This window comes from Neolamprologus multifasciatus, chromosome 3 (assembly GCF_963576455.1).
Source record: "Neolamprologus multifasciatus chromosome 3, fNeoMul1.2, whole genome shotgun sequence".
Taxonomy (NCBI): domain Eukaryota; kingdom Metazoa; phylum Chordata; class Actinopteri; order Cichliformes; family Cichlidae; genus Neolamprologus; species Neolamprologus multifasciatus.
Window position 1 is genome coordinate 7,748,536 of NC_140441.1, and position 7,989 is coordinate 7,756,524.

Sequence of the window (7,989 nt, forward strand, 5' to 3'; positions counted from 1 at the left end):
CCTCAGAGGGTTAAAGCAGTGCTGTTTGTAACAACCAGAGAGCTCATTGTGTATAACAGCAGCTGTTTTATAAATATACTGCTCAAAGATATTAAAGGAAATCTTTTAAAACACATCAGATCTCAGTGAGGAAAAAAACAAAGCTGACATCTACACTGATATGCTTTGGGTAAAGTGTTAAGAACAAAATGATGGGAAGTTATTAACTTACAGAGGCCTGAAGTAAAAAAAAAAAGACCCCCAAAATTAATTGTATGAACTCAAAATGGTACTCAGTAGTTTGTATGACCTCCACATGTTTGTATCAATCTCTGACAACATCGGGGGATGCTTCTAATGATTGTGTCCTGGTGAAATTCATTCCCAGGGTTCGCAAAATTGCCAGCCCGACATCCTGGGGCTAGAGATATCTCCAGTCGGGCGACCGAAATCTACCATAGCCCCGCTCGTTGGACTATCATATACAGTGGGGCAAAAAAGTATTTAGTCAGCCACCGATTGTGCAAGTTCCCCCACTTAAAATGATGACAGAGGTCAGTAATTTGCACCAGAGGTACACTTCAACTGTGAGAGACAGAATGTGAAAAAAAAAAATCCATGAATTCACATGGTAGGATTTGTAAAGAATTTATTCGTAAATCAGGGTGGAAAATAAGTATTTGGTCAATAACAAAAATACAACTCAATACTTTGTAACATAACCTTTGTTGGCAATAACAGAGGTCAAACGTTTACTATAGGTCTTTACCAGGTTTGCACACACAGTAGCTGGTATTTTGGCCCATTCCTCCATGCAGATCTTCTCAAGAGCAGTGATGTTTTGGGGCTGTCGCCGAGCAACACGGACTTTCAACTCCCGCCACAGATTTTCTATGGGGTTGAGGTCTGGAGACTGGCTAGGCCACTCCAGGACTTTCAAATGCTTCTTACGGAGCCACTCCTTTGTTGCCCGGGCGGTGTGTTTTGGATCATTGTCATGTTGGAAGACCCAGCCTCGTTTCATCTTCAAAGTTCTCACTGATGGAAGGAGGTTTTGGCTCAAAATCTCACGATACTTGGCCCCATTCATTCTGTCCTTAACACGGATCAGTCGTCCTGTCCCCTTGGCAGAAAAACAGCCCCATAGCATGATGTTTCCACCCCCATGCTTCACAGTAGGTATGGTGTTCTTGGGATGCAACTCAGTATTCTTCTTCCTCCAAACACGACGAGTTGAGTTTATACCAAAAAGTTCTACTTTGGTTTCATCTGACCACATGACATTCTCCCAATCCTCTGCTGTATCATCCACGTGCTCTCTGGCAAACTTCAGACGGGCCTGGACATGCACTGGCTTCAGCAGCGGAACACGTCTGGCACTGCGGGATTTGATTCCCTGCCGTTGTAGTGTGTTACTGATGGTGACCTTTGTTACTTTGGTCCCAGCTCTCTGCAGGTCATTCACCAGGTCCCCCCGTGTGGTTCTGGGATCTTTGCTCACCGTTCTCATGATCATTTTGACCCCACGGGATGAGATCTTGCGTGGAGCCCCAGATCGAGGGAGATTATCAGTGGTCTTGTATGTCTTCCATTTTCTGATGATTGCTCCCACAGTTGATTTTTTCACACCAAGCTGCTTGCCTATTGTAGATTCACTCTTCCCAGTCTGGTGCAGGTCTACAATTCTTTTCCTGGTGTCCTTCGAAAGCTCTTTGGTCTTGGCCATGGCGGAGTTTGGAGTCTGACTGGTTGAGGCTGTGGACAGGTGTCTTTTATACAGATGATGAGGTCAAACAGGTGCCATTCATACAGGTAACGAGTGGGGGACAGAAAAGCTTCTTACAGAAGACGTTACAGGTCTGTGAGAGCCAGGGATTTTCCTTGTTTGAGGTGACCAAATACTTATTTTCCACCCTGATTTACGAATAAATTCTTTACAAATCCTACCATGTGAATTCATGGATTTTTTTTTTCACATTCTGTCTCTCACAGTTGAAGTGTACCTCTGGTGCAAATTACTGACCTCTGTCATCATTTTAAGTGGGGGAACTTGCACAATCGGTGGCTGACTAAATACTTTTTTGCCCCACTGTAGCCATATTGGTTGTTATAGGTCAGGGGATGAAGCAGGTCAAATCTATCCAGGCTAGTGTGGCACGGGTATTTTTTTTTTTTTAAAAACTGAGATTTTTCCTTTTTTTTTTTCCTTTAAGATCCCACGCCAAAAATGAAGGAAAACGCTGCTAGGAACATGCCAAAGCAACAGGTGGCGATATTTTCCTAACCGCGTAGAAATGTTGGCCAATCAGAAGTCTAGAAGCCTCGGTGGGAAATAGTAAACAAAGATGGTGCATAGAAGCAGAACCGAGTTGTATGTGTGGAGGGACAGTAACTGTGTGTATATATGTAAGCATTTAAACACTGGAGAGAGAACAATTAACAGTAACAGTATTTTCTGTAAATCTGCTACACCGCAGTCAGAGCCATGTGCATAACCATTACAGCCTGCCCCACCAGAGCAGCAGTATAATGAACTTTTCAGATGTTGACAGTCTACTCCACTGTCACATCCACCTGTTTATTAACCTGCACCATCACATGCACAGCACTCCTACCCAGCACCCTCTTTTGCAATTTCTTGCCTTCTCTCATCTAACAAGTATGATGGAGATGATAATTGCTTCATCATCATCATATGTGAGCCAAATTCCTGTGGTCATTTTGACAGAGGATTTAGTTCGGTTCTTTCCTGCAGTGTTCCAACAAGTCTTCACACACTAAGCTGGTTTTATGGTCCTACAAATCTGTCCATCCACTTTTTGTTTGAGGAGGGTCACCCGCCCCAGATGTACTCATCTGCAGTTCTACAAGATCCTGGCCTACGTCATTGGAAGCAGATGACGTAGGCCATTGCTGAATGTTCATTGGTTGGCAAATGGGCCGGAAAAAAGAGCAGGAAGTAATGGCAAAGAGAACAAGAGAACCTAAAGAACCTCAAAGATCAAACAATAAAGCACGAAAAGCACAGACAGTGACTGTAGCGATACTTGTCTTTGTTTTTAACACTCGGGAGCTTTTTGTATGTTAGCACTTCGCTCTGCTCCCGGCTGGCTGACAGACCACAAACAACACGAGCAACAGACGGTACAGACCGATTAAAGCACAGAATTTGTGCACTGCCACTATTTCAACAACAGAGCCCACTTTAGTCAGACGGACAGTCCGCACAGTGGTACCGATAGTAAACATGCTAACTCCACGATAAAACAAGACTCCACCCAGTCTCGTGATGCGCTCGCGGACACAAACAAATAGAATCAAGACGAAACTAAATATTGGGGAAGTACTGGCACCATTTAAACCACAAGGATAAAAGTTTGTCCTCTTTGTCTCAGAGGGAAACTGCCTTTGATTTATAAACCTCACCTGCGGAGACAACCATGAAGACACATACAAACAGCAAAGCCGAGCTGAGTGTCGCAGTTACAGCAAACATTTCCGTGTTCTCTGTTTTTGATGATCTGACACCAAGTTTGTAATAAATATCCTCTCCTGACGGTGTTTTCGGTAATTAACAGAATATTACTACAAAGTAAACCACATGACATTAAATTTGAGTTTTAAACAAAGTTAAATATATTTGTCTTTCAGCCGCTCGTTCAAACTCCACACTTCCTCTTTCTAAGGTAGTCGCATCAGAGTGACGTCAACTACGCTGAGCTATACGATCTTACCAGGTCTGAATGAAAAAAAAAACCCAGGTCTGAATGTTTCTGGAATGGTCTCTGTAACCTCTCTCATCCATCAATCATCAGCTACATGCTGAAGACCAAAGGACTTCGAAATTGTTCCACTGTACAAACATGTAAATATATAAAAATGAAACTTTTCTGACTGGCGTCCCATCTTTCTTCTTAATCTTAATAAGGACTAGAAAGTTTCTGCCAAAATTGGCTCATAGAATGAAGCTAGCGTTACCTTTCATAACTGATGAGACACAAACAGAAGCATTGGTATATCTCTGATCATATAAGATCAGTACTAGACCCCGTTGATTATTTACTTCTCATTCAAAATGATACGTTTAATAGACTTCTATAAAAAAGGAGATTTTTATTTTCTAAAGCATCAGATTTGACTAAATAGTAACAAATGTGAACAAAACTTTTAAAGACTCCATTAACCACGAAGCTGCACACAACACAAATTCTTTACAAAATTGTGCACTTTTTATTTTAGATACAATTTGTTCTCTTTATTGAGAAGAAAATCTCCCAGTTTTAGTAATCATTTATTTATTGTCTTTATGTTAACCTTCTTTCTATCTTACTTCACTATATTGTGTAATTATAAATAACACCATTATAAGTCCCTTGCCAATTTTGTTAATTATCATTTACAACGATAAAAGAAAAAAATGTTTTCACTATATAAAAATGTAGATTGCACTATGTAGGAGGCAGCATTTAGCTCCATGAAACCACCGCTATTCTGGAGAACTAGTCCCAATCAAAAGTTTAAGACCACTTGAGAAAAGGCAAAAAATTCATATTTTGCATGGTGCAGATTGCAGTCCCATAACCATCAGACAGCATCTGAGCCTGAAGGGCTTCAAAAACAAAACATGTTTTCAAAGAACTCGTCTCCTTGAACGCCAAAGAACTGACCATTTGGACTTTGCAAGACAGCACCAAACATTGGACATTGAAAAGTGGAAGAGAGTTTTATTCTCTGATGAGAAAAAAACCATTTAAACTTGATGGTTCTGATGGTTTCCAACATCACTGGCATGACAAGCAGATCTCACGTGTTGTTGTTATTTTAACCTGCCACAGTGGAGGGGACGCCATATTGGTCTGGAGTGCTTTTTCCTTCAGGAGGTACAATGGAGCTTCAGGAGGTGCAGGGGCGTCAAACGCTGGCTAAGTCCAGATGTTGCAGAGAACATCCCTCATAACTGAGGGCCCTTGTCTCTGTGATAACGACGGGGTTTTTCAGCAGGACAACACAACAGTACACAATGCCCACAGGACAGGGGACTTCTTCCAGGAGAATAACATCACTCTTTTCTTTACCATCATGCGTGTTCCCCTGATATAAATGCAATTGAGAACCTTTGGGGATGGATGGCAAGAGAAGTTTACAAAAATGGACAACAGTTCCAGACATTAGATGCCCTCTGTGCGGCTATCTTCACTACATTGCGAAATGTTCCCACTCACGTCATGGAAATGCTTGCATCAAGCATGCTGCAACGAATTTTTGAAGTGATCAAAAATGACAGTGGAGCTAGTTCATTTTTGGAACTTTGATTTCTGTTTTGGGGGGTTTACAGGTTTTTTTGAAGGTGTTATACTAAACTTTTAAACATGGTTGTAAAACAGCCTCTTTCAGTTTAAGTGCTGTTTTAAATAAATTGCATGCTCACTTCCTTTTCTTCTTTTTGCATGTTGAAGCTCTCATTGGAACCTTGTTAAAATCCAATCATGTAAAATATGATATTTTGCCATTTTTCAAGTGGTCTTAAACTTTCAATCAGGACTGTGGTTTGGATACAAAAAATGACAATGAATCCACATTTTTGCACAGATTTGACCTTTTAAAGGCATGTGGCCCTAAACCCTGATGGTGAAATTTTAACTCAGGACCTTCTTGCTCTGTGGCAGCAGTGCTAACCACTGTGCCACCATGCTGCCAGTAATAAATGTAGTAAAAAAAGTTTTAAAAAAAGTGATCTTTATGCCAAACAGCCACAGACCAAACTAGCCTGTATCTCTTTGAGAGCTGTTTTATACAGAAATGCTTAGATCTGTGACATCAGTGCCCACAGCTGCATCTTAGCAACCACATCTCCACTCTGCCATGGTGGTAGCCTTTTAAGTCTCTAGAGGGTTCTCCCTCCTTCATCAATATATCATATAAGTAATGTCACTTAAGGATTGTAAGCACCGCTGTGGCCCCCCAGCCAAGCCAACAAAGGGATTCTGTCACTTTCACTGATGTCGACCTCCGGCCATGCCATTGCCTTTGCCTCCTTGTTGGCCTCGAACTAAGCCTCCTAAAGTCACACCTAGATGAGCAGAAGAAAATGGATGGATGGCTTGGATCAGTGACATCAGTGCCCAGCCAGGACAACTGAGGTATTCTTTCAACTCCACTGATGCCATCCACTGTCACCTAGACTGATGCCATGGCCTCTGACCATGCCATCAGAGTCTTTGTCATCATTGCTGGCCTCTGATTAAGTCTCTACAACTACCCTATCACCACCAATGCTGGTCTGTAGACAAGGTGTTTCTGCTGCTAACCAGCTGGTCAGCCCTCATAGTTCCTCAATCTATGCCGCTGGCCTCCTAGCTGCCCCCCTAGCTGCCCCCCTAAGATGCTATTCTTCATTACTGGCCTCCTGGCTAACCACCTCAGCAGCTTACTCTCCATCACTGGCCTTCTGGATACCCCCGAGATACTCTCGAGGTTTTCAGTATTTTGGATTCTGTTCACCCTTCTTCAGTTCACGGTTTTCTGGACTTTTCTGGACCTATGACTTCTTTATTTTGTTTGGATTATCCTGCATTAGCCACATTTCAATTGAAGTTACATTTTCAGATTAAATTCAAATTTACATTTAAATTCGGTTTTTGGACAGAACTGGCTGAGAGTGCACCATTCTCTGTGGTCACAGGCAATAGCTCACCCCTGGTGACACCAGAGTGCTGCACATCCCCATAAATGGCAACTATGAGGGACAGTAAAACTTTTCCCTAAACCAACATCAGAAGCTTCCTGGAGAGGTGTCATGGCAGTGCCACATTATGCCACACAGTTTGATAAACCTTTTACAAGTGCAGATGGCTGCCCAACTGAACAGATCTTCGGCAGCTACTGCCCAGCACCGAATCCATAAAGCCAAGCACCACAGCCACCATCAGAGTGGGTTGAGGTAGCACAGTGGAGGAACTGGCTCTCCTCAGAAACCTATTCTCCCTTACTGAATCACAATTGTGGGTTAGCCATGTGGGTAAGACACATGGATTTTTTTGGACTGTGATGGCACCACATGAACAACCTTCACTGACCTGGTTCCACACTCTCCTAGAAATCTTTCTGGTACTAATGACCCAAGAACACAGGGTTAGAAGCCTGCATAGGTTGATGCTACAGTCACTGGTGAAAGTGCCAGAATGCTAGGAAAAAGATATCTTCTGCACTGTGGAATACCAGTTCTGGCAAGCCAATAAACAAGACCACTGCATCATAAGTTCAGACCTGCTGGCAAAATGGAAGCCTATGACCAGAGCTACACTTTAACTTGGCAGAAAGGCTGTGGAAATTCACACCACAAAGGATATTTTGGAGCTTCATCCAGTGTAAGAAAGCCTGAAGTTCCATTACCCCTGGCAAGTAACTCTGGCACTGGGAATGCATGCCACATCTGTCTCTGCCCTCTGAAAGGACACATCCTCACTTGGTCATGCTGTCAGCAGAGCATGGGTTTCCACTGACCTTGCAAAGGTGGGCACAATAAAGAACTGTTCCATTTCTCACCTGTTGCAGAGCTGTGCTTCTTCCTTGACCTGGAACCATATTTCCCATGATTTTTCAAGGATAGTAAAAAAAAAGATTTTTCAAGGAAACAAAAAACATAACACCATTTCCCTACTGATGGGCAAATGCACTAGATGAACCAATGGAAAAAAATGGCAACATGTGGCATTTGGTAGCTCAGGAAAAGGTGAAGGTTTTGGGAGTGTCAGTGGTGAGAGAGAGAGAGAGAGAAAGAGACCACGAATAGCTTCACGGTTTGGTAAGAACAGGTCACATCAGAGTCACCAAGACTTCACAAAGATTTTGGTTCAAGTTCTACTGGCCATATATTTACCAAGACTTAGTGGAATCCTTCGTATTGGCACCAAATACAACTTTTTAAAGGGAAACCATTTCTCACTCACCATCGATAACTCCACAGTTTCCCCTTCCTCAGGTTAAGAGTCTTGGTGTCATCTTGGTTCA